Raw genomic sequence first — 27671 nt, 5'->3', positions numbered from 1 at the left:
CCCCACCTCTCAGGCCTCTGGGAAACACTGGGCCTCCCTCTGCTTTAGGGAGTTCAGCGGTTTCAGATTCTATGTATCATCGCTGTGTCTGGCTTATTTCATGGAACCTAGCATGGTCTGGGTCAGTTATGACATGCCTTCCCTCTTGTTAATGTTAAATGGTATTCCATCACATACACAGCTTCCTTGCATTCGTCCATGCACCTATCCTCTATCTGTGCATCATCCACCATTTGTCCATTCACCTGTTATCCACCATCCATCCACCCACCCATCCACCATCCACCATCCACCATCCATCCCATCAATCTATCTATCCACTAAAATTGGAACGATACAGAGAAGATTAGCACGGCCCTTTTGCAAGGATGGCATGCAAATTTGTGAAGTGCTCCATACTTTTGGATAAAAAGACAAATTACTCCAAAAGCAATACTTGCAAAACCATTTGGTGTAAACCAACTGAAAAACTCATGGGGGGAGAGGGATAAAGGGAGAGGGAGGGGGGAATGAGGGAGGAGTTAACAAATAGTACAAGAAATGTATCCAAGGCCTTATGTATGAAACTGTAACCCCTCTGTACATCACTTTGACAATAAATAATTATTGTTTTAAAAAAAGAAACCGACAGCACAGAGCCTCCTAGCCATGCATTCATCCAACCATCCATGCATCCATTAGCATCCATTCACTACCTTTCTGTCCATCCCATCCATCCATCCACCCACTTACCCATCTCTTCATTCATTATCATCAGTCCATCCATCTACCTGTCCATCTATCCATCTATTCATCCACCATCCACTATCCATCCATCCCCATCCATCTATCCACTCTATCCACCACCCATCTACCCGTCGATCCATTTAGTGGTCCATCACACATCCATCCATTAATCCATCCACCATCTGTTAACCCATCTATATATCTGTCCACCATCCATCCATTCATCCTTCCACCATTCATCCATTTATCTATCATCCATCAAATCAACAATTCTCCATCATCCATCTACCCATCCATTTGCCCACCCACTACCAATCCATTTATCCATACACCCATTTATCCATCCATCCATCCATTCACACTCTGTCCATCCACAAATTAATGATTTTGAGTTTTCAATTCTACAACATGGAATTGCTAAAATGTTATGCATTTTCCACGGAGTCTCATTTCAAGCAAATTAAGAAATGAACACAGCACAATCCACTTTGCTTGCCCCCAACTCTCAGGATCTGGCCTTTGGCCGCCAGACTGATTGTATCATTTCTCTTCCTCTCATCTGCCATGTGCCAGAAACCCATCTGACGGGTGGGCCTCCTCCAAGGCATTCCCTATTCCAAGCTCTCTGCACTAGATCCCTTAGCCTAGAGGGCTTTTTTTGCCTCACTTCTTTGTCCAATCAGTTCTTTTCCATCATTTCCTTTGAGGGTGAAATGGGCTGACTTCTTCCCAAGGGAGCTGTGTGGCTCCACCCCAGCCGAGGCAGGGACGCTTCCACCCTGTGCCTTCGTGGACTTGCCCTGCACCCCCCGCCCCCGTCTCTTATCTGTGTCTTCTGTGAGACCAGGAGCTCTGTGAGCTGTGATCTCATGACTGTTCTGAGCACCAGCAAGAACAGCCTCATGTTGGGACTTAGGGAGTGATTGAGGTGGGACTTACTGAGGCAGGAAGGTAGCATTTAGCTGATGCTCAAGCTGAGAAAATCAGCCACAGCTAAGCAATGCTTAACATCCATGGTCCCCCTTCCTACCAGATGTGGGGATGCCAGCTGGCTCTGTGGAGAGCGCCCCCTGTAGGGGCCTCTGTTGGACAGCTCAGAAGTGTGCATTGGGCAGAATGTACACATGTGGAGAGTGGTCACAGCCTGAATGTGGGGCTGTCCATCCATGGGAGAAGCTTGGAACTAAGAGTTAGGTGAGAGCCCAGGCTATGAATGTAGACAGTCAGTACCCCACAGCTTGTCTCACCAATGGAATAGCTATGAGAAATCAAAGAGCTTTTCTTTCCTCATTAAGAAGGGATAATAATAGTATTTCCCTGTACACATGTGTACCCAACACATGACATACTAGCAGGTTTGATAATTCTCTTGGGTCACAGGCTTGTTCAAATGGCATCATCATTGTGATTCATTGTAACTGGCCACCTTTCTCTTTTCATCGTGGCTGCTAGGAAGCTCAATATCAATTCCATGACTCAGTCATAACAAATGTTATAGATATCAGGGTATTTGTGGGTGTGTGAGTGGGCTTTGTTTTTGGCTCTCTTCATCCCATCCCCACCCCAAGTTTATCATTTGTTTCTTTTCTCATATTGCATTCGTAACTAGCTGTACTCCACGTCTGGCACCACCTTCAGCCTTTCTGATGAGTGAGCTGGGAACTTGGATGAGATGTTTCTGTTTGCATGTGATTCATTTGGTCTCTTTAATGAGACTGGAGGACCCTGGACAGAGCCTCCCTGCCCCGGGGCACTTCTTTGTTCCCTCACACCCCATAGTGTATTGGGTTGTCTATTCTAGGCTGGGTGGGTTTGTAGACCGGCCAACAGAACCAGTGAGAGACCTACCTGCCTGGACTACAGGAGAGGAAGTGATGGACCCCAAGCCAGGCTGGAAGTCTTCATGATCTGCATCCTAGCTGCTCAGGAGGCTTAGGTTTGAGGTTTGTGGTTCAAAGCCAGCCTGGGCAGGATGGTCCATACATTTTCTATATCCAATTAACCACCAAAAAGCCGTGGCTCAAATGGTAGAGCACTAACCAGACTTGAGCCAAAAAGCTCAGGGGCACTGCCCAGGTCCTGAGTTCAAAACCCAGTATTTACACATATGCAAACCAAGAAACAATAAATAATAATAATAATAATAATAATAATAATAATAATAATACAAATAGCTGATCCAGAGGCCTTCATTTCCTTGAGTTTCCATAAAATTAAATACAAGGGTGTACAGGAAAAGCCAGTGTGGACCTGGAGTTTCCTGTGTTTCCAGATCATAGAATTCTATGAGGACATCTGAAAGAGCTCATAGCTAGGGGAGTGGGAAGGGGGAGGATTTGGGGGGTCTCAGCCATGCTCTGTGTGGGTCACCACAAGGAATCAAAGCTCCAAGGGGGTGTAGAGTCAGATCGGGGAAAAAAGGCAACATCCGGGATTGGTGCTAGGGATGACGTGGGAGCCTTCAGTGTGTTGGCTCATCCTGCTGTGTCCCATCCTGACCACATTTGTATTTAGGAGCCCCCAGAACACCCCAATGCCTCCACTATGCAGATACCCCAGGCTCTCCCCACATCTAAGCCAGGGCCTTTCATCCTTAGGCCAACAGTGTGGCACTTACCCCACACACGCAGTCACAGAAGTCCTGATTCTGGCCTTGTAAGAGAGGCCCCGTGTAAGGTGTGGTCCTGCTGACCCAAACTGTCACAGTGCCTGGGAGTTAGTTATGATCATTTTCAGGGAAACCGTCCTGAAAGTCCGGATGAGAGCTTGAAATAGCTGCTTGGCTGGGCTTTGGATATGAAGACATTGTTGTTGTTGTTGTTGTTGTTGTTGTTGTTTGTGCCAGTCCTGAGGCTTGAACTCAGGCCTGAGTATTGTCCCTGGCTTCTTTTTGCTCACATCTAGCACTCTCCACTTGAGTCACAGTGCCACTTCTGACTTTTTCTGTTTATGTAGTGCTGAGGAATCGAACCCAGGGTGTTGTGCATGCTAGGCAAGTGCTCTACTACTAGGCCACATTCCCAGACCCTCTCTCTTTTTTTCTCTTTCTCCTCTCCTCTCCTGCCCTCTCTCCCTCTCCATCTACCCCCTCCCTCCTCCCTCTTTCTCCCTCTTTCTCTCTCCCCTTCATCTTTTCCTCTCTTCCTCCCTCTCACTGCCTCTCCAACTCCTCCCTCTCTCTGCCTTTCCACCTCCTCCTCTCCCCCTTTCCCTCCCTCTTATTCCTTCTGAAATTCACTGTCTCTTCTCACCTCCCTTTCTCTCTCTTCTCTCCCTCTCTTCCTCTCTCTGATCTCTTCCTCTGACTCAACTGTCTTCTGGGAAAGGGATAGGGTACTTTCTGGAAGGTCTCCAGATCTGCCTTGCTAAATGAGGCCTATCTCTAGCAAAAAAGAACAGAAGATGTCTTCTGCTCCTCTGAATGACCTGGCAGCCTTAAAGAATGGTAGGAAATTCCCAGAGGACCTGCTAATGAGCACTGGAAGAGCCTGGCTGTGAGAGCTGGGAGCTTCAGCATTAAGTTGGATCTGTCTTTTTTTCCTCCTCTGAGAGGCAGGTGGAACATTGACAGGATGCAGAGAGCAAGCAGCGTGGAGGAAGCTATTTGTTATCAAGTTTAGGCTTGCTATAAACAGCTCTCCTTGTCCATTAAGTCATGTTTTTTGTGCCTGCATGTGTGAGTGTGTGTGTGTGTGTGTGTGTGTGTGTGTGTGTTGGTTCAAGGCTGCCCCTCTGACTTGAACCATAGCCCCACTACTGGCTTTCTCCTAATTAATTGGAGAGAAAAATCTCATAGGGGACTGACAATGTGGCCTAGTGGTAGAGTACTTGTCTTGCATGCAGGAAGCCCTGGGTTTGATTCCTCAGCACCACATAAGCAGAAAAAGCTGGAAGTGGCACTGTGGTTCAAGTGGTAGAGTGCAAGCCTTGAGCAGAAAGAAGCCAGGGACAGTGCTCAGACCCTGAGTTCAAGCCACAGGACTGGCAAAAACAACAAAAACATGTATGGACCTTCCTACCAGGACTGGCTTTGAACCCCAATCCTCAGATGTCAGCCTCCTGAGGAGCTAAGATGACAGGTATGGGCCCCCAGCACCTGGATACGTCATTTTTTTTTTTTTTTACTTAAGGCCTGAGGTCTGTCTCTGGCTTCTTTTTTCTCAAGGCTAGCACTCTACCACTTGAGCCACAGTGCCACTTGTGGCTTCTTCAGTTTATGTGGTACTTAGGAATCAAACCCAGGGCTTCATGTATGGGAGGCAAGCACTCTAGCACTAAGCCACCTTCCCAGCCCCTAGGTCATGTTCTTGTATAAACTTTCAGGAGACCTTGGCTTCATAGGTCACTGATTTCTGAGTAGCAGAAAACACCAGTCAAGATGCCTGAAGTCAGTGGAAACCTGGAGGATATCACAGAATCAGGGAAAATACCCAGACCTGGAAGGAAAACCATGAGACTCCAATATGGCTGCACTACCTGCCTCTCTATTGCATGAGAAGCAAACATGGCTGCTCTTCCTGTTTCTGTACTGCACCGTTTCCCTCATCCCTTCGCCTCTTTCTATAGGAAAAACATCACCTCCCTCTGTTTGTTGATTCATGTCTCTAAATGGCTTGGCCCAAATAGCAGCCTTGGTTTCCCCACCTTTCAAGGTCCTAAAGGCCTAGTCAATTTTTTAGTTGCTTTACACCAGGACAAGAATTACTGTCATGGCCCCTGTTGGGCCCCTGGCCTAAGATCTTACCAAGTGTTGTCTCATTTATTTCTCTACAGTGTGAGTTTCCTTCCTATCCTCACTGATGTGGGAAAGGAAATAGAAGCTCAGTATGAATGGGGTTGAGATTTAAACACAGGGCCTCAACTCTGAAATTGATTCAACTGGCTTAGCTTCTCCTGTGGTTTGAGGATCAGAAGTCTGCTGTCTAATTGACAAAAGGTCAAAAGTTAGGGAGGCCCAGGTGATCCATGTGGGTACAGGGTCCTTTAGGTGAAGAGCCAGACTAAAGCCATTTTGAAGTCCGGCCCCACTTTACCACGCGAACCTGAGATAAGCAGGCCCTGTGAGCAAACCCAAGACAAGTTTATTAGGGCCCAGCCAGTCAAGAACTCTAACCGCCTGGGAATGCTTAACTCTAACAGCCCCTGGAATGCCTCGAGCCCTGAGCCAATCAGATTTGTACCCTTGTCCTAATCTTGCTTGCTTGAACACCTGATTGCTGTAACTTTGTTTTTTGCCTTTATAAGCCCTGTGCAAATGCAGCTCGGAGCTTCCTCCTAACCTCCGCTGCGCTGGAGTTTAGGACAATCCTGAGCCGCGGCCCACTTGAATAAAGCCTTGCTTTTGCATTTCGGGATGTCTGAGTCTCAGTGGCCTTCTTGGTGGTCTTCTCATGACTTGGCATAACAGTTGGGGTTTCGTCCAGGATAGCCCCAGAGACCCCCAAGATCCCAGACTCTGAAGGTAAGAAAACAGCTCTGTTCATTTGTCTTGTCCTGTAATTTGTCTGTCTGTTTGTCTGCTTTCCTTTTTGAGGATGGCCATTCCGACTCATATTTCTTGAAGGGGTTGTCAAAATGGATGCACTTACTTGGCAATCCTGGGGAAACTGGGGCACGCACCAGACTCTCCACCCTTGAAGGGGGACTCTTGGAACCCCACCTTGAACTTGGGTCTACTCCTTCTGCACCCTTGCAGGAGGTTGTGGGCTAACTTGGGTCTACTCCTTCTGCATCGTTGCAGGAGGTTGTAGGCCAACTGGGTTCCACTACTTCTGCACCCTTGCAGGATGTTGTGGGCCAACTTGGGAGATCTCCAACTCATAGCTTTTCTTGTTCTGAGGCCTGTGTTTTTTCCTCCTTTTGTATTGTTATAATTGTTTGGGTTTTTTGTAACCTTTTGGATTAAACATCTGATCAGAGCTATGTGTAACATTCTATCTTGGGGACCTCCATCTAGCCCCCTAGATTTGACCATAGCTCACTGGAGGGAGGTCAAGGAGATAGCTCAGAACCAAGGTTTGGCCCTTAAGGAAGAAAAATGGATCATACTGTGCAAGTCAGAATGGCCCTCACTTGAGGTAGCTAATTGGCCACCTGAGGGGAGCTTTGACATAGTTAAGATCAGGACTTTGCAATGCCTAATCGATGCCCCTTGTTTGGGCTATCCAGACCAGGTTCCTTATATAGACACCTAGAGGGAACTCGTTGACAGGGACTCTACAGCTTGGGTACGGCCTTTCTTACCGACTCCCTCCTCCACTCCTTCCCATACCCCAATATTCACTCAAAAGACACGGGGTGACAAGAGAGAAACCAAGAGGGAAGAGAAGAAATTGTACTCACCTGTCCTCCAGGGAGGAAGCACGGAGGAGGAAATGTTTCCCCCTCCATACTCCCCAACCCAGTTAACTATACAAGAGGAGGACTCTGAGGAAGATATTTCAGCTGTGCCCTCCGCTCCAAGGGTCCCGCTCAGTCAACTCACTGGTGCGGAAGAATTACATCTCTTCATAATTCTGTTGCCCTTCCCCTTCACCCTATAGGTCCTGTGGATGCGGATGGCCGACAACAATTTCAATACTGGCCATTTGCTACTAGTGATCTTTACAATTGGCATGCCCAAAATACCCCCTTTTCTGAGAAACCCCAGGATTTAATTCGCTTGCTTGAAACTATACTTTTCACCAATATGGCCAAAGTTTATGATATTAGACAGAGAGAAAGTGAAAGTCCGGCAGCATACCCTGAACGGCTCATGAAAGCCTTTAGTCAATACACCATGTATGATCTTGAGACCCAGGAATCTGCTCAGAAGATTATGTTTGCCTACATAAATCAAGCTGCACCAGACATAAAGCGAAAGTTGCAGGCTCTAGATAGGCTTGGTGAAAAATCCGTTAGGGATCTAGTAGCAGTGCTGGAAAAGGTTTATAATAAGAGAGAAACAGGAGAACAAAGAAAGGAAAGGAAGGACAAAGAACGTGGAATCGAGCAAGAAAACAGGAACAGAGTTAAGGAAAGGAGTTTGGCTAGAATTTTGGAACAACAACAGGCACAACACAAGAAGGACCTCAAGGAAATCCTGACCTCTGTGCAGGCAGGAAACTTTAGACAGTCCTCCTCTCCAAGTAAGGAGCAGAAGCCCAAACCCCAATCAAGAGTGGGGAAGAATCAGTGTGCCTATTACAAGTAGGAGGGGCATTGGATCAAAAACTGCCCAGAGCTAGCCAAGAAAAAGGAGAAAAAAACAGAAATTAGGATCAAGAGTGTTGCCAGCCTTAGAGTTGCCTGAGGACAGTGACTGAGGGGGTCGAGGCTCAGACCCCCTCCCTGAGCCCAGGATAACATTGAAAGTGGAGGGGAATCCAGTCATGTTCATGGTAGATACGGGAGCAGAAAATTCAGTATTACCAACCCTGAGAGGGTCTATGTCCACTAAAACAACATGGGTCCAAGATGCGACGGGCAATAAACCATATAAATGGACTACCCAAAGAACAGTGGACTTGGAAGTGGGCCAGGTAACCCACTCATTTTTAGTCATCCCTGACTGCCCCTATCCATTGCTTGGACGTGACCTCTTAACAAAAATGAAAGCTCAGATACAGTTCACAGGCAGTGGGGCTTCTGTGATGAACTTAAGAGAAAAGCCTGTTAGTATACTGATAACTAGCAAGTTAGAAGAAGATTCTAACACCACTCAGTGCTGACATCCTTGCACTGTGTGCATCTTCTCTCCATGCCCATTCTGCACACCAACACACCACCCCCGTCCTTCCACAAGTATTTCTAAGGTGTGCCCCACACAGCTGTCTGTCAGAAAATTACCCAAAAGTGAAACCAATCCCTGCTACACTAGATTCACAAAGTCAAAACCATTGCTAGATGCTGGTGGCTCATACCTGTAATGCTAAATCCTCCTGATGTGGATAGCTGGAAGATCTAAGTTAAAGAGAGCCTGGGTAGTTTCCATCTCAAATTCACTAGACAGTGCAGGCTTGGATGTGTCACTCAAGTCATGAAGCACAAGCAATGACCATGCAAACTGAAAGACAGAGAGAGAGAGACAAACAGAGACACAGAGAGAAGTAGAGACAGAAAGTGGAGGGGTAGGGAAAGATTCAAGAGGAGGGAGAGAGGGAGAGGGAATAGAAAAGAAAAAGAAGAGGGAAAGGGGAAGAGAGGAGGAGAGTAATGGGGCAATATTAAAGTAGGGAAGGTAAGTGGCACAGGGTTGAGAGATGGGAAGAAGGAAGAAAGGGAAGAGAAGGGAAAGGAGACAAAGAGAGAGAAGCACTGGGTTCAAGCCCCAGTTCCAGCACACACTTGCAAACACATATACACAACAAACAAAAAAAATGGGAGGGGAGGAGAAAAAGCATTGAGAAATCATGAAAAACCACAGTAGGTCCTTCCCACCCACCCAATCACTGAGGACTGGTCCATGTGCAATTCAGGATTCCTCAGCCTCCCCTCTCAGTTGTCCTTTAGCATTAGGGTCAACCCTCTCTTTCAGCAAGGTGCCCAGCCTTTGCCCTATTGGGGCCCTCACTGCCTCTCCCACAAGAACTCCATCTTATTCTCTGAGCAGAACCCAAAGGTGAACCACTGAGCCCCCAGGAGCCCAAGCCCTCCTCATGCAAATCTCACCAGGATGCTCTGCAGGCTCAGGCTCCTGAACCCAGAGCACACACACTAGAAGCCAGGTGTGACCAACTCCTACCATCACACACCTGTCACCATCCTCAGCCCTCAACACTGCCTCTCTGTGGAAATCTAATGCCTCTGCTTGAAACAAAACACATAATCCAGTGGTGAAGGGTCACATGCAATCTTACAGAATTTCTGTTCATGCGTGAATACCCTCAGCCCATGCAAGGTGCATCCACAGGTGCCACTATACCTCCATGCTTTCTCAGGTCTTTGGCTCCTTCAGATCAGAGGTTTCCCCATCCCTAGCTGAAAGGAAAGGAAATATTTTAATTTGTAAACTTTGTGATCACAAAAATGGAAACTGGATGTCCAGAATATTGTAATATTTGAAAGTCAGCTGTCTGATAGTCTGGTTCCCTAAGGGATAATAAAGGCTCTCCTATTCCAGAGCAGGCCCAAAGGCTTCAAAAGAAATATGACAAGGGAAAGGAACACCATGCCCAAAACCTGGTCCTCTAGAAAAGGGGGTGACACATGGGGCCTCTCAGGGGACTCCCAGAATATCTGCCAAGATATGCCAACAATCTGTGCTGACAATCTTGTATAGTGCACATGTCCCTCCCTCCCTGCCATTCTGCACACTGGTCAACCATCCCCTTCTTCTGAACACTGTGACAGTGGCCCTCTCAGAGCTGTCACTCAGTTAAGTCCACAAATCCCTTGTGTCACATCAGAGAAACTAACTTGTATTACACAAGTTCGACAAGGTCAAACACACCGCCAGGTGCATGCAGGTGGCTCTGAACCACAGTTCTAACGGTTCTACAAGTGGATGCCCAAAAGACTGCAGTAAAAGCCAGCCAGGCAGACTCCATCTCTGTTTACTAGAAAATGCTGGCCTGGAGGAGGGACTCAGCTGCTAGATCACCAACCATTCACATGATAACCCAGTGTCCACAGGAGACATAAAGACCCAAAATAACACATACTATCACATTCTGCACACTCAACAGCATAATTAATGCCATACCTTATCTTACCAGATTTCTGTTCATATACAAAGGCAGTCAGTGCAGGAAGGGTCCATCCACAGGCAAAATGCATCCCGGCATGATCCATTCACAGACCCCACTGTATCTCCATGCTTTTGCAGGTCCTTGCTCCTTTATATGTTTCTCCACTTGTAGCTGAAAGAAAGAAAAATTATTGTAATTCATACACGCTGCCAGTCAAACAATAGGCTCTAGGTGTTCAGTATGTTCTCATAGGGGAAAAGCAGCTCCACAGCACTCTGGATCCCCTAAGAGAAATCTGGGCTCCTGGGAAGACCTGCAATTCTAAGTAACCTGTCTAGGTAAAAGGGTATGTAAAATGTACTAAGTTCTTTCTAATGTGAGCAAAGAAATCTGAAGTCAGGGATTCTTGGATGATGGCTTTGTGTTAGAATAGATGTGAAGAGTACAGAGAAAACACCATGCAGGAATTTGCACTGAAATGGAGAAGATCTGGGCAGAAACTACTGACATGGAGCCTGGTTTCAGATCCCCTACTTACCCATGATAACTGTGCTCATGCTCCCACCTAGCCAGCATCACTTGTGTTCTCAGCAGGGTCTCCAATCACCTCGAGAGCTCCGAAGGGGAAGCAAAGTCCTGGTGGCCTCCTGCCCCTCAGATCCATGGCAATACCACACCACCAAGCTCCAGGACCACACTTCAAACCTACATACATACACACATACATAAACAAACAAGAAAGTAACGAGTCAGACAAGGGGCATACATGGAAAGTCAGGTGATGACCTACAGGAACATTCGGGACAAAAACTACATAGTGTTTGGGGAACATATTATGAAAGGTTGTTGAATGAAATGACAAGACTCCCCTCCACCTACCTTTGCTCAGAAGTTACAGGCAGCTGGACGCACCTTCCAGCTTACCTTTCAGCTTTGTAAGCCAGCTCCATGTCAGCTGCCATTTCCCCAGAATCCAAGCTGCAGGATCCCTTAGCACTTGCCGCAGGCCCTAGCTAGGATGGGCTGTGCTAAGGCCTCTCCTGGGTGTGTTGGCCAAGTGCAGTGTGAACTTCCCAGCATGACTTGCTCCAGCAGCATTTATGTGAACACCTATCTGATTTTCCACACCCCACTGAGAGAAAGTTTCTGAGTTCTGCTGTTCCTGGAATAGCTGTGTTTGTACACTGTGGGCATTAATTTGGGTCCTTCACACAGCAGCAGAGTCTGTGAAGAATGGTGACTATCCTGTCACATAATACAGTCCTGTCTTGTACTCTAGCTGGAGGCTGTGGCCTCCACTTGTGGCTGCCCAGAGGTAAGGGCATTTCCTGTGACTGGCAACCCTCTAGGCTGCTCAACCAGTCAAAGGAAAAAGTGGCTCCCAATTCTGCTAGAACTGTATCTGGGCACTTCTGCCTCTTACCCAGATACAGTAGTGAACGACAGGCAACCTAGCACCTCAGAATCTCTTCTGGGTGCCATCATCATCCCAATGAATTTCTGAGGACCACCTGAAACTGTTAAGTTGTGTGGTTAAGCTGGATCTCCTTTATGGAGGGAAAGGGCTGGGGGGATCTTCTTCAGGAGTTGTGTGTGGTGGTACAATCCACCCTTCTCTCAGAAAACCCAGCCTACAGTAAGCAGAACTACGTGCACTGTCTCCCCACATCTGGGAAAGCAAGTATTTTTAATAATGTATACAATATGCCCCAAAATCCTATATATATTGTGCTTAAGGTCAGTAAGATTGTTTGAGCATATAACGTCAATTATGACATAATTGTAGCTATGTTTTGTTGTAAAATTTGTCTGTTTATTGTACCTTGGGATTTTTGAGAGCTTGGTGGTCATGGCAGACAGGCAGGCAGGCAGGCATTTGGAGGTACAGTCAACAACCTGTCATCAACACCCTTCTATCAGAAATCCCAGGCTACAATAAACAGCATTTTGTGAAATGTCTCAACATATCTACTAAGGCACACATTTTCAATAATGTATACATCATGCCGCAAATCTTTATACATTGTGCTTAAGCGCAGTCAGATTGGTTGAGCAGACAATTTCAGTTATGACATAATAGTAGCTATGTTTTGTTGTAAATTTTCTCTGTTTATTGTAGCCTGGGATTTCTGAGAGATGGGTGATCATGGCAGGCAGACTGGTACAGGGCAGGCAGCCAGGCATTAGGAGGAAGAGTCAACATTGTGTCATGATCACCTTAGTTTCAGAAATCCCAGTCTACAACAAATAGTACTTCCTGCACTGTATGAACACATCTGGGAATGCAAGCAATTTTAATAATGTATGCAACATGCCCCCAAATTCATTATACATTTTGCTCAAGGGAAGCCATATTGGTTGAAAAAAATAAGGTCCATCATACCATAATAGAACACTGTTTTGTTGTAATTTTTTTCTGTTTATTGTCACCGGGGATTTCTGAGAGATGAGTGATGATGGCAGGCAGGCAGGCAGGCAAGCAGATAGGCTGGCATTAGGCGGCACAGTCAACATCCTGTCATGATCACCTTTCTGTCTGAAATCCCATGTTGCAAAAGACAAAACTTCGTGCACTGTCTCAACACATCTGGGAAGGCAAGAATTACAATAATTTACACAACTTTTCCCCACATCTTTTGTACATTGTCCTTAAGGGAATTCAGATTGGTTGAGATGGAGTTCATGGCAGGCAGGTAGGCTGTCAGGCAGGCAGGCAGGCAGGCATTAGGAGGTTCTGCCAACATGGATTATTGATCAACCTTCTTTCAGTAATCCCGGGGTACAATAAATAGAATGTTGTGCCCTGTATCAACACATCTAGGAAAGCAAGAATTTTTAATGTTGTATACAATATGCACCAAAATCCTTTATACATTCTGCTTAAGGACAGTCAGATTGTTGAGCAAATAATGTCAATTATGACATGAGAGTTGCCAACGTTTGTTATAAAGTTTTGGTTTATTGTAGCCTTGGATTACTGAGATATGGGTCATCTTGACAGGCCGGCAGGCATTAGGAGGTACAGTATACAATGTGCCCCCAAATTCTTTATACCTTATGCTTAAGGGAAGTCAGATTGGTTGAGAAAATAATGTCAATTATGACATAGTAGTAGCTATGTTTTGTTCTAATTTTTTTCTGTTTATTGTAGCTTGAGAATTCTGAGAGATGGGTGAACACGGCAGGCAGGCAGGCTGGCTCACTAGCAGGCAGGCAGGCAGACAATTGGAGGTACAGTTAGCATCCTGTCATGATCACCCTTCTCAGAAATCCCAACATGCCACCATCTTGTATAAATTTTGCTTACAGGCAGTGAGATTGGTTGAGCAAATAATGTCAATTATGACATAATATTAGCTATGTTTCGTTGTAAATTTTTTCTCTTCATAGTAGCCTGGGATTTCTGAAAGATGAGTGATCATGCCAGGCAGGCAGGAAGGCAGGTATGCAGGTATGCTTGAAAGCAGGCAAGAAGGTAGTCAGGCTGGCAGACAAGCATTAGGAGGTACAGTCAACATCCTGTCATGATGACCCTTCTCTGAAATCCCAGGCTACAATAAACCAAACTTCTTGCACTTTCTCAACACATAAGAGAAGGCAAGGATTTTTGTTTGTTAGTTTTGTTTTTGTTGCCTGTCCTGTGTGTCTAATCGGCTTGAGCACTGTCCTTGGCTTCTTTTTGCTCAAGGCTAGCATTCTATGTCTTGAGCCACAGCACTACTACGGGCTTTTTTCTATATATGTGGTGCTGAGGAATCTAACCCAGGGATTCTTGTATAAGAGGTGAGCACATGCCGGTAGGCCACATTCCCAGCCAAGTCAAGCCTTTTTAATAATGTTTACAATAGGCCAACAAATGTTTTATACATTGTGGTTAAGGGCAGTCAGATTGGTTGAACAAATAATTTGAATTAAGACACAATATTATTTGTGTGTGCTGCCTTCAGGTTTTTTTGGGTCAGGTGTGCTAGGGGTCTGTCTATCTTGTTGACCTTTTCAAAGAACCAACTCTTTGTTTTGTTGATTATTTCAATTTTTTTTGTTTCAAATTCATTAAAGTCTGATTTGATTTTAAATGTTTCCTTCTGTCTATTGACTTGGTGTTTGGCTTGTTGTTCTCTTTCAAGGAGATTAAGTTGCTTCCTTAAGTTGTTCAGTTGCTGTTTCTCCAGTTTGTTGGTGTACACACTCAGAGATATAAATTTTCCTCTGAGTACTGCCTTTGCTGTGTCCCAAGGGAGCTGGTATTTTGTGTACTCATCTTGGTTGAATTCCATAAATATTTGAGTTTCGGTTTTAATTTATTCAATGACCCAATGATGGTTCAGCAGTGTGTTGTTTAGTCTCCATGAATTGTAGGAATTTCTGTGGTGGCTGTTTGAGTTGAGCTCTAATTTTATTCCATTATGGTCTGAGAGAATGCAGGGAATGGTTTTGATACTTCTGAATTTGTACAGATTTTCTTTGTGCCCTAAGATGTGATTTATTTTGGAGAATGTTCCATGTGCTGCTGAAAAGAAACAAGATCAGAGATGAAAGAGGTAACATCACCACAGAAACAACCAAAATTCAGAACACAATAAGGGAATATTTTGCAAACCTTTATGGCAACAAATTCAAGAACCTGGAAGAAATGGATGATTTCCTAGAAAAAAAAATTGATATCCCCAAACTCAACCATGAAGATTTAAACCCATATCCAGCATTAAAGTAGAAACGGCAATAAGTGATTTCCCATCAAAGAAAAGCCGAGGTCCAGACAGATTCACAACACAATTCTATAAGGCCTTCAAAACAGAACTCACACCAATATTTCTCAAACTCTTCAATGAAGTTGAAAGAGAAAGTTCACTACCAGACACATTCTATGAAGTCAGTATAACCCTCATCCCAAAACCAGGCAGGGACTCATCATGGAAAGAGAACTATAGACAGATTTCCCTGATGAAAATAGACTAAAAAATTCTCAACAAAATTCTGGCCAATTGAATTCAACAGTTCATCAAAATTCATAGACCATGATCAAACTAGATTCATCCCAGGGCTGCAAAATTGGTTCAATATACGCAATTCAATTAATGTAATCCACCACTTCAACCGGAGCAAGGTAAAGAACCACATGGTTATATCTCTGGATGCGGTAAAGGCGTTGGATAAAATCCAGCACCCATTTATGATAAAAGCCCTGGAAAAATTGGGATTAAAGGGAACACACCTGAATATGATAAAGGCAGTTTATGACAAATCAACAGCAAGTATAATTCTAAATGGTGTAAAGTTAAAGCCATTCCCTTTAAAATCAGGAGCAAGATAGGGATGTCTGCTCTCTCCCCTTCTCTTCAACATAGTACTAGAATTCCTAGACAGAGCAATTAGGCAAGAAGAAAATATAAAGGGGATCCAAATAGGAAAATATGAAGTTAAACTTTCTCTCTTCACAGATGACATGATCCTATACTTAAAGAACCCCATAGACTCTACCCCCAAGCTACTAGAGCGATCCAAAACTTTGGCAAAGTTGCAGGATATAAAATAAACCCTCAAAAATCAACAGCATTTATGCTAACGACCCGAAGTCCGAGGCTGAAATCAGGAAAACAACTCCTTTTGCAATAGCCTCATAAAATACAAAATACCTAGGAATAACCTTAACCAAAGAAGTGAAAGAATTCTATGATGAGAACTTTAAAAACATGAAAAATGAAATTAAGGCAGAACTAAGGAAATGGAAAAACCTCCCATGTTCCTGGATTGGGAGGACTAATATCAAAATGGCAATATTGCCAAAGGCTACTCAATGAAATAATACAAATTCAATTCAATACCCATTAATATCTCAACACCATTTTTTAATGAAATAGAGGAAGAAATCCAGAAATTCATATGGAACAATAAAAGACCCAGGATAGCAAAAACAATCCTAAGCAGAAAGAACAGTGCTGGAAGAATTACAATACCCAACTTCAAGCTGTATTATAAAGCTATAGTAATAAAAAACACCTTGGTATTAGCACCGGAACAAGCCTGAAGACCAATGGAACAGAATTGAAGACCCACAAATGAACCCATAGAACTATGCCTACTTAATCTTTGATAAAGGAGCTAAAAAAAATAGCCTGGAAGAAAGATAGCCTCTTTAACAAATGGTGCTGGCAAAAATGGTTCAACACATGCAACAAACTAAAATTAGATCTTTATATATCACCCTGCACCAAAATCAATTCCAAATGGATCAAAGACCTCAAAATCAAAACAGACACCCTGAAAACACTAACGGAAGGAATAGGAGAAACACTTGGGCTCCTTGGCACAGGACAGAACTTCCTGAACAAAGACCCAGAAAGGCTACAAATCAAAGAAAGGTTGGCAATTGGGACTGCATCAAACTGCAGAGCTTCTGCAGGGCAAAGGACATAGCTCACAAGATAAACAGAAAGCCCACAGATTGGGAGAAGATCTTTACTGGCCATTAAATGGACAAAGGCCTCATATCTAAAATATATGCAGAACTAAAAAAATTACATTCTTCCAAAACAAAACTGCAAAGAACCAATAGCCCCCTCATCAAGTGGGCTAAGGACTTAAAAAGAGACTTCTCTGATGAGGAAATGAGAATGGCCAAGAGACATATGAAAAAGTTCTCTACATCACTGGCCATAAAAGAAATGCAAATCAAAACTATATTGAGATTCAATCTCACCACATTAAGAATGTCCTATATCAAATTGTTGGAGGGGATGTGGCCAAAAGGGAACCCTTCTTCATTGTTGGTGGGAATGTAAACTGGTTCATCCACTGTGGGAAGTGGTATGGAGATTCCTCAGAAGGCTAAACATAGAGCTTCCCTATGACCTAGCAGCCCCACTTTTGGGTATCTATCCAAAAGACCACAAACAAAATCACACTAAAGCCACTAGCACAACAATGTTCATGGCAGCACAATTTGTCATAAGTAGAATATGGAACCAATTCAGATGCCCCTCAGTAGACGAATGGATCAGGAAAATGTGGTACATATACTCAATGGAATTTTATGCCTCTATCAGAAAGAATGACGTTGCCCCATTTGTAAGGAAATGGAAGGACTTGGAAGAAAACTATACTAAGTGAAGTGAGCCAGACCCAAAGAAACATGGACTCTATGGTCTCCCTTATAGGGAATAATTAGCACAGGTTTAGGCAAGTCACAGCAGAGGATCACAAGAGCCCAATAGCTATACCCTTAGGAACACATAAGATGATGCTAAGTGAAATGAACTCCATGTTATGGAAACAATTGTTATATCACTGTTGTAACTACTTTCAACTTGCTTTGTGTAACTGTAGCTTCTATTATTGATGATCTTCTTGTTTCCCCTTCCTGTGGTTGTACCTACACTATCTCTGTATCTTATCTGAGTATATTTGAAACTGTGTATACAGGTAGTAGAACTAGGAAATTGAAAGGGAATACCAAAATCGAGAGACACAGGGTAAAAAACAACAAAACAACAAAAAAAAACCACAAAAGCAATACTTGCAAAACTGTTTAGTCTAAATGAACTGAACAACTCATGGAGGGGAGAAAGGGAAAGTGGGAGGGGGGAGGGGGAATGAGGGACAAGATAACAAACAGTACAAGAAATGTATCCAATGCCTAACGTATGAAACTGTAACCTCTCTGTACATCAGTTTGATAATAAAATATTTTTTTAAGAATTTTTTCATCAATATCCTCACAATATAAGGGTTAGCAAATAAGTCTCAGACCACTGGCCTGTAGGAAGAAAATGTGTCTGTACAGAACCCATACCACAGACTTGGGTTGTTTGTAATCACATCACTTCATCCTTGCCAATGATGGCTGGGATGGAGGAGACACAGGAATGGTGTTATAAAGTGATGAGTTTACAAGCCTGGAAAGACAGGAAACTCCAACTGCTCTCCTACTAGATGGCAGGAAATGACTCCGTAGTTGATTCACAATAAATGAATTGTGTCTGGTTCATAGAGATTGAAGGTTAATGCAGAGAAGAGAGAGAATATTTGTTTTTGTCCCCAGAGTTTCCACAGCCATTACCAATCCTGAAAAAGAAAACAGTACATGGATATCAAATGATGAATTACTTATGAGTTGTGCAGTTCATTCCCAAAATCATTGCTTTGACTGCCATTCTTCCCAAAGTGTAGAGAGGGCAAAACCGAGCAATCATCGCATCTCCATCCATGTGCGCTCACTGCTTCAAGGTAGAAATGCAGGTAGTACTAGGCAAGGACCTGACAAGGAGGAGGAGCTGGAGAAGAATGAGTGTGAAAAACAAAAAGCACATCCCTGAGGCATCTGCCAAGCCGAAATCCTGGCTGGAAATGAGGCCCACAGTGTCTGGTATGTATATTCAAATATCTTTGTATAGGTGCACATGTGTCTTTTTCTTGACAGACATGTGCACTGTAGCTACCTTTCATGGAAGCCTCTTGAAAATCCCCAGGAAGAATGTGTAACACTCTTCCCTGAATCTCTGCATCTGTGGCCTTGTGTCCAGGAGAAAAACATGAGTTGGAGAGCATGTTTGCAAATTTTTCTTCTTCATTGCAGTTGGTATGATTTCCTCCCAGATGACAGCTAGTGAGTCCCCAGGAATGAAGTTATCCTTAATATATTTGGTCCAACATCTGTGTGCATGAAGCTATGTGCATGAAGGCCATTTGGGGCGATGCAACTGGATTGCACCAGAGGATGCCATGTCACACGTGCAGTAAAATGATCAGACAAAAAATCCTTTGTGCTGATACATCAAATTATTAAAGTTATTAGGGCATCATACCCAGGTGGTCAATTCACACATCCAATTTCCATAACATCCACAGTACATTGCTATCTGACTCCAACAGTTTTCCATATTCATTTACTATTGCCTAGTAAAGCAATGATGCTGCTGAATCCAGCAATTACATGTCAGTATTTCAACATCAATGCCAAAATTGTGTTGCACATTTATATTGTGAAATCTCTCATTCAAACTATTTTTGTGCACTGTTTACATACATAAATGACGTTATTTTCATGATATACATGGCGGAGAACAAGTGGAAATAGTGACGTGAACTGTGAGCATGAGACCCTTATTTGCTTTAGGGAAAGGATGATGTTTTTATCAGTTGCTGGTCACTGTGTGTGAGTACCTTGATATCTGCTTGGGTAGGTCACCAAAAGAGGATTTGGAAATTTGGAAACCAAGGAAAGATGTAGGGGAACCCTCTTTTGAGTCCCTAGAAACAGCAGGCTATGACAAGGTAATGGGCCTGGGGAAGGGCAAACCTACGCCTAACAGGAGCCAAAAGCACCTTGACTTAGAGCCACTACAACTTTTCAAAAGAAAGTAATGAGGAAGTTCCAGAAAGAGAAAGATCTAAGGTTATTTAAGTTAAGTGGATAAACACAGAACAAGAATTGTATTGCTTTGATTGGTTTGTTTACCGGAGTTTACTGGAATTGTAATCACTAACAGCAATTCTCCTTCTGCATGTCTGCCTGCTTGCTTTGCCTAACTTGCCAGACCACCTGTGAGTGGTACAGGTAATTTTTGTCTCTAAAAACCCAACCCTACTGAGACCCAGTGTTGTTTTTCACCACCCCAGGGGTGGTGATCAGATTCTATGCTCAGTTAAATAAAAGACTCCTAGCCCAACTGACTGAGTGCTGGTGACTATTGCTGTGTGTTTGAGACCCACCTGGGTATCTGGTCTACAATAGTCACTAGACTTACTATGAGCCAAACTATGTTCCGTACGAAAAAATTCTCCCAATGAAGTAACTTGTCAAGAGGCTCAGCGATGATGCCTAGATTGAATCCTAAGCAGGGTGACTTCAGCATCTGTTTTAAAAAACAGACAATGCCAGATGCCCTTAAAATCCTGGCAAGTGGTTCAGAGACCACTGTTGTCCTTAAGGAAATCTGAAGACACACTTGACTGAGGGTAAAAGCACAATGTCAGCCAGGATCTATTTGGCTCATGCCTGAAATTCTAGCTGCTCAGGAGGCTGATATCTGAGGATCATGGTTCAAGGTCAGCTAGGACAGGAAAGTCAGTGACACTCTAGTCTCCAATTAATCACCAGAAAACTGGAAGTGGTGCTGTGGCTCAAAGTGGTAGAGTGTTAGCCTTGAGCAACCAAGTTCAGGGAGAGTGCCCAGGCCTTGAGTACAAGTCTGAGGATCAAGCCAAATGAAAATGTTGTGCTTAGTTTATGGTTGTTTTTACTAAGGGGAATGTCTGCCTTGTTTTACAATGAGGAACTTATGGAAGCATCACAATTCATGTGCAAAGTTCATGGCCTTTTCTAACTAAAGGCACTTGGAGATGAACAGGAAGCCTTCTTTCTGTGAGATTAAGGGTATCCTTGTCCCCGTCTGTGATTTCTTGAGGCTCTCTTAATACATAATACAATGCTGCTGCCCATCAGGGTGGCTGAACACCCTGCTGGGATGGACTTAGCACAAGAGGAGAGAACTTACCAGTGTTATGTGCCATTATGTGTACACCTATCCCTTCACATAGGACTTAGCTCAACAGACAGTAAGAAGAGGGGATAAAGATTAAATGCACATTAAACAGAAGGAACCACAAATAAATGAGAAAAATTATAATACACCCATATTAATTGAAGCAAAAATTGCATAATATAAACATCTATAGGACTGGAAAATGACTATAGATTTAGCTCAGGAAATCTATATGCTAAACAAACATATCAGTATAATCTTAACAATGTCTATTTCTAATTCTATGTCTTTTATCCCAGGAGCCATGCTGACAATTTGTATCTGGCCTTTAGACGATGATGTAGCACTTGGGTGCAAAGATGCAGCCCAGGAGCCCTGCATTGGAGGCCAAGACGGAGAAGACCTCCACAGCCACCATGACAGGTACATGGTAGACAGGCAGGAAGGTGAACCACATACTGCAGAACACCAGCATGCTGGAGGTCAGGAACTTGGCTTCACTGAAGTTGTCAGTCAGGTTCCTGGCCAGAAAAGCCACAATGAACCTGGCTAGGGCCAAGGAGCCCAGATGTCCCAAGACACAATAGAAGGCAGTGATGGAGCCCCTGTTATACCAGATGATGATGAGGCCATATTCAGAGTGTGCATCTGTGTCAATGCAGGGAGGAGAGGTACCCAGCCAGACTCCAAAGAGTGTCACCTAGATCAGAGTGCAGATAGGAATGGTGAAGTTAGGAGGTCCTAATACTAGCAGTCACCTCATCCTTGTCCTGGAGAAGTGATCTTAAAGGCCAGAATCACAGTTATAATTTTGGCCAAAACAGTGGAACAGCTACAATAAACACAATTCCAAATATAGTTTGCTGTAGAATGCAGGTGACTGTGATGGGATGGCCAATAAAAAGCAAGGAACAGAGGAAACAGAAGATGAGGGAGATGAGCAGGATATAGCTGAGACACTGGCTATTATCCTTGACAATGGGGGGGGGGTTGATGTTTCACAAAGACCCCAAGAACAACTGTTGTGAGTGTAGATTAACCAAGAGCCATGCAGGCCAAGGCCATTCCCAAGGGCTCTCCATAAATCAGGAAACTTGCAGCTGTTTGGAGGCACTGTGTATTGTCATACTGATGATCTGGACACTTCACACACTGCTCCATATCTGGTGAGGAAGTCAAATAACCATTATTTAATTTTATTTTCAATAGTTAATGTGGGAAATTTGAAAATCCCTATATGGAGATAATTATGACATGTCAATAATTACTATCATAAAGTAAACATTACCATGGGTTATCACTCCTAGTCACTATCATTTTTAGCCTTCATTATGTTCCAAGCTCATTCCCACATTCCTTTTTTTACGTTGATTATTTTTTTTTACTTACAGTGACTATCACACACTATTTCTTGATGTTCCTAGTATTCTAACAATAATTTCCTGCCTCTCTTCATGCTGCCTTGCAGCACATCTCAAACTTCACTTTCAAACTTGTGGATAATACAGCTTGCACTTTCCTATATGTCTCCATGTAATATAAATAGGAGCACTGTGGCCCTTCCTTGCACTTGTTCTACTTGTTACTCCTACTCATATGTGGGGAACTGAGACTCAAATCATTTTTGAAACTAGAGTCATGCTATTCACAACACTTCTACCTGCCTCTTACCATCAAAACAAACTAGAGCACTTTCTGTGTTGCAAGAACAATTGTATGCATAGGACAACATAGATATGCATGATCTTTGGTGTGGTTTTTGTTTTGTAGTGTAAGGGTAATTTTGAAAACATGGAGATTTTGTCCTTAAAATGGTCATGCCCTTAGTATAATAAAAAATAATATAATATAATAAAAATTAAGCTTAAATTACTGAGCAGTTGAATGAACAAACGTACAACACACTAAATCTAATCTTGTATGACAGGCTTTCAATGGAGTAGAAAATAATTCTATATGCAATTCAGAGCCCATGACTTGTTTTTGTTGTTGTTGTTGTTGTTTTCCCCTAGAGCAGTATCACCCATTGTTGCAATTACATTACTAAATGAAGGAAGAAGGATTTGACTTTGTAATCCTTTTGCAGAACGTTTCTCATTGACTTGTATGGATTTGGAGGACATTAGAAGAGAGTAGGAATTCTTCCCTAAGCCATGAACTCACCTGTCTCATTAGCCATCTCATCCTCTGAGCAAGGAGTGTAATCTAAGCAACAGGCAGCCTTTCCCTACTGTGGGGCTTTCCTGAAGTGTGGAACCTTTAAAGGTAGACATTACTGTTGAGAAAGAAAACACTAGTTCCAGCCCCATGTAGCTTCCTTGAATTCATTTCATTCTATATTGTTTTGTATTCATCTTTGAAATGGTTAAGAGCAAAGAGAAAGTATCCACTGTGAAGTTATGAAAGAATGCTGTAAGGCAAAGCCCAGACCCTTTTTATGGGGTATGTGAACTTCATGGCCATCATATATTCTGCATTTATTTCCCTGATCATGAGGTGAACATTTTCTCACACAGGTGCATACAAATGATTCCTTTCCCCAAAGATGCCTAAGCAGTAGGGTAACTAACAGAATGAAACCTCCACAGAAGAAAGCAAAATAAACCTTTCAAACCCTTAAAGGGAGCCCTAGGGTACTTTCTCACAATGTTAGCATACTAGTAAGAAACACGCAATATGTTTTACATTGATTTAGAATACCTGCATTAACATTTAGAAACAAGTGCTTTTTTATTATTATTTGGGTGCTGGTTCTGGGGCTTGAACTCAGGGTCTGTGCACTGTTAGTAAACTGTTATTGCCTAAGTTGATACTCTACTACCTGAGGCAGAGCTCCATCTGAGCTTTCTAATAGTTAATTGAGATAAGAGCCTCTCAGAATTTTGTGTCTGGCTGGTTAAATGGATGCATAATGTTAGATCTGAGGATGTCAGACTTCTTAGTAGATAAAATTACAGGCAAGAGCCACCAGCACCCAGCCCTGCTGTTTTACTGAAGAAATGAAGGCAAATTTCCCAAGTATTCCTGTTTTGACTATTTTCAAACCATGATATTCAGATTCGAGGCACCTTAAAATCTATTATCATAGGAGTAAGTTCCTGGCATCCATTAAGGTATACATTTTTTCCTTGCCAGTCCTAGAGCTTGAACTTAGAGACTTGGTACTGCCTGAAATTCTTTTGCTTAAGGCTAGCACTCTACCACTTGAGCCACAGTGCCACTTCTGGCTTTTTCTGTGTATGTGGTACTGAGGAATCGACCCAGGGCTTCATGAATTCTAAGCAAACATTCTATCACTAAGCCACATTCTCAGCCCTCAATCAGTATACATTTTAAGGTTGAATTTTGATTACTTATATGCCCTGAAAGTTAATACAATTAAAGCCCACTGACCTAGCAACTACCATGGCCCACTCTTCCATATCTTCAGATAAAAACAGTTCATGGCCATGTAGAGCATAAGGAGAAAACTGTCCTACTTTCACCTGAAGTTGAAGACCTTCTGGAAAATTCCAAATGTTCACAATATCGTACTCTGTTCCCAGTTTTCTTTTCTCATCTAAAATCACTTGATCCCCAGCAAGATAGTGAAATTGGCTGTCCTTCAGAAAATGGTGCAGCAAAAAGTGATTCATCAGCTTATGGAGAAGTATATTCCAGAGTTAAGACTGAAAACTTGAAATAAGAAAAGCTCCTCATTGCATTTAATCTTACATTTAGAACTAAAGAATACAACAGACATCTAATAAATTATCCCAGAAGAAAATATCTGTAGGAATAAAAATATTCTTTCTGAATCCTGGTCACTCAGAAAAGAGTTCAGAGGCCTATTTTGAGGAGAAACTAATTCTACATGTAGTCATGAATGAAGCAATTCTCAATTGCTAAGCAACAGTTTACCAAAGCCACTAATTTTATGAATGATAGTAGTTAGAGCTTGCAAAATTTTTAATGCCTATACTAGAATAAAACCAGGTCATTTGTGAAAAACATGGGTAAATCTGTTCACCCAGGTCATCCTTTGCTATTCCATAAGAAACTCATGGGTGAAAAGTGAATTTACAGTTTTCAAATCATCAGCTATATATGTGTGGAGGTTATTTGTAACTGAAAATATTAGCAGAACGTGTAATTCATTTCATCCTTGTTACTGTCCTGCTTTGCTTTAGAGCATTTGAACAATTTGAACATGTTTCTAGAGTACCTCACAAATATTTAAATCAGTATGAGTTTTTGTGTTTTTAAAAAATACCTGAAGGGGCTGGGAATATGGCCTAGTGGCAAGAGTGCTTGCCTCATAAACATGAAGCCCTAGGTTTGATTCCTCAGCACCACATATATACGAAAAGGACAGACGTGGCACTGTGGTTCAAGTGGCAGAGTGCTAACCATGAGAAAAAGAAGCCAGGGACTGTTCTCAGGCCCTGACTCCAAGCCCCAGGACTGTCCAAAAAATACCTGACATATTTAACTTCATACTGTAAGAAAGCTTACTAGGAAGTGACTTTGATTATTGTTTATGCTATCCAAAACAGAATGCCTTACCTGGGTGGGGGATGGCACCATGCCTTTTCTGTTTTCCATTGTTTGTAATTCTGTTTGATGAAGAAGCATCTCATGGAGAGCCTGGGCCAAAACATTGTATATATTGTAACTGTCTGCAGACATAGTCATGTCAAAAGCGTGCCCTGGACACCAATCTAAAGAGGCTTCATGAGGACAGTATGTGGAAGGGTTAACTGTCTTGACAAAATCTGTAAATCCGGAAATATCTGGGTGATGGTGTAAAAAAATGAGAGGCACATGCAATGAACCTTGTATGAAATATCTCCTTCTTATATTGTCAAATCCCACTGTGAATTCAAGATGCAAACTTTGCCTCTTATTAAATATTTCTCAATATACATCATTAATTCTAGTAACGATTCATTATCACCATAATAATTACAATATTTACTGTAGATTTATTATTCTGGTTATAAATAGTTCCATGATATGTATTACATGCTAGGACATGGTTTGGGAATGCTAGCTCAAAGGCTATACAAACTCTGTTCTTGGATATCTCTTCTTTCAATGCAGGAAGAATCCACAAACCATTCTCATCATGTATGGTTAACAGTCCCACCCAGTTCCATCTGAGGTTAAGCAGTAAGGAGATCATGGCAGTAGCTAGTAATGTGTCCTTTGGGGTCATCTGATAGATACCAGGAAACTTGTTGTGGTCATTCAGGGCATGACCAAAAGGCCCAAAAGTGAGCTAAAGGGAATGAAAATTGGATTCTCCATGCATCAGAAGATTTCTATTCCATAATGATATATATTTGTAATGAGTTGAAGTAGATGGAGGGTAGATTTTAATTTTAGTTTTTCAAAAAATTAATTTGATTTTTAATAGTTGTACAACATACACATTAATTCCTACAATAACTCTTGAGCTTTGTCACTGTGTCTGTCATCCCATCTATATCAACCCCACTAATTCTCTGAGTTCTCCATTTCCATTTTCATCTGTACACATTGCATCTTACATTGTGTATGTTCACTTACCTTCTCTGTATTCCTTTGCCCCTTTCAATATTTACCCCCATAAGCCCTATCTCCTCAGATAAAATATGCTGTGTTGTTCTGGTGGTCATATTGAATGAATGCTATGTGTTGGTTTATCAAAAAGTTATATGACAGAATTCCACCTGTATATGTACCATACATTGTACAATAATCATGTATGTATTTAATTGAATATCTTTATTACATATTTATTTAATATTTCATGTTCATAGTTTAGATTTAACTTTCATATATAAGAGAACATACATCCACTTTCTCTTTCTGAGGCTGTCCTACTTCATTCAATATTACTTGTTCATGTGTGGCGTGTGTGTGTGTGTGTGTGTGTATGTGTATGTATGTGTATGCAAATGCCCATGTCCGTGTTTGTGTGCTACTGCACAGCATGAATGCAGGGCTTCATGCATTTCACTGGCTTTTCCCCTCAAGGCTAGTATTCTACCATTTTAACCACACATTACTTCCTGCTTTTTGCTGCTTCTTTAGTGTTAATTCTCCTAAGTAGCTAAGATTATAGGTGTGAGACACCAGCACCTATTTCAACTCACCTTTACACTTTCAAATCATTTTCCCTTTCATGTTTTTTTAAAGAAAATATTGATGAGTCTTACAATTCCAAATTTTCCCTTTGTCTGATCTAACTTTTCCCTTCCAAAAAATGAGACTGTAGATATCATATTACCTGATTCCTAAATCTTTGTTATCATAAAATTTGACATGTTTATAAATCCAGTCTCTTTCTGTTACTATTTTCTAGCACCTAAAATGGCACCAAATGGGACAAAAATATTCCCCCACTCCTAACACCCTCACCTGTGGAAAACTGTAGAGGCGCAACAATGTCCCAATCTGGGCAGATGTTAATCCTGTAAGTACTGCTGTAGACATGCTGTCTCCAATACATGTGTAGTTTGGAGTGTTGTACTTCCCAAAGAGACTAATGAAGGGACGTTTAAATACTGCCCAACCTCCAAATTGAACATTACAGATATCAAATCCCAGAGTTAAGTTATGCAAAAGATCAGGGTTTTGGCTGATCTCTTCAGTAGCAAAAGTCAAGGCCAAAATGAACTGGTAGTTCTTTCTTTCTTTCTTTCTTTCTTTCTTTCTTTCTTTCTTTCTTTCTTTCTTTCTTTCTTTCTTTCTTTTGACCAGTCCTGGGGCTTGGACTCAGGGCCTGAGCACTGTCCCTGGCTTCTTTTTGCTCAAGGCTAGCACTCTG

At 42.6% G+C, this 27671-nt stretch overlaps 2 pseudogenes; one reads left to right on the top strand and one right to left on the bottom strand.

Moving 5' to 3' along the window:
- The first annotated feature begins 303 nt into the window (after positions 1-303).
- On the top strand, positions 304-403 carry LOC125367364 (annotated as a pseudogene).
- Positions 404-21137: 20734 nt separating this feature from the next.
- LOC125367065 lies at positions 21138-27337 on the bottom strand (annotated as a pseudogene).
- Positions 27338-27671: the final 334 nt, after the last annotated feature.

Source organism: Perognathus longimembris, chromosome 18, assembly GCF_023159225.1.
Source record: "Perognathus longimembris pacificus isolate PPM17 chromosome 18, ASM2315922v1, whole genome shotgun sequence".
NCBI lineage: Eukaryota > Metazoa > Chordata > Mammalia > Rodentia > Heteromyidae > Perognathus > Perognathus longimembris.
The sequence above is the reverse complement of the archived record's forward strand: the minus strand, read 5'-3'. Positions and strand labels throughout refer to the sequence as shown.